Source organism: Cynoglossus semilaevis, chromosome 13 (assembly GCF_000523025.1).
Source record: "Cynoglossus semilaevis isolate Cse_v1.0 chromosome 13, Cse_v1.0, whole genome shotgun sequence".
Lineage (NCBI taxonomy): Eukaryota > Metazoa > Chordata > Actinopteri > Pleuronectiformes > Cynoglossidae > Cynoglossus > Cynoglossus semilaevis.
Window position 1 is genome coordinate 14,472,025 of NC_024319.1, and position 523 is coordinate 14,472,547.

Sequence of the window (523 nt, forward strand, 5' to 3'; positions counted from 1 at the left end):
GCACACAAATATGTCCATTTAGGAAAGGGAGGTGGTTTTAAGAATCTCAGAGAACTGTGATGCAACACCTTGTTGTCCTGCCTCAGCCCTGATCTCTTCTGTTAGCCTCTAATGCTCTCTCTGTCTCTCTCTCTCGCTCTGAGTTACAGCCTTCTCAGCATCTTAAGGCAACACAGGTTTGTTTTCCTGGGTTTTCTCCCTTTAAAAAGGTCACTGGCAGGTGAAGTGTGACTTCTTGCCCTTATATTTCAGGTATTTCGTATTAACTTATCGATCTCGTTATGGCAGCGAGGGGGGACGCAAAGGTTCCACCGAGCGGCCCCACCGTCGAGGCAACTCTTTATTCATTTACTACACAGCCGTTATAAAGACATTACACCACGGCTGTGAGAATGTGGAAGATAAATAAAATGGAACATTAGCGGCAGAGAAGAAATACAATCACATGGTGCAAATGTTTTTCCTATTCAATCAAAAAAAAAATGACATAAAATCCTCACTGTAGAATCTAATTTCAGAATCA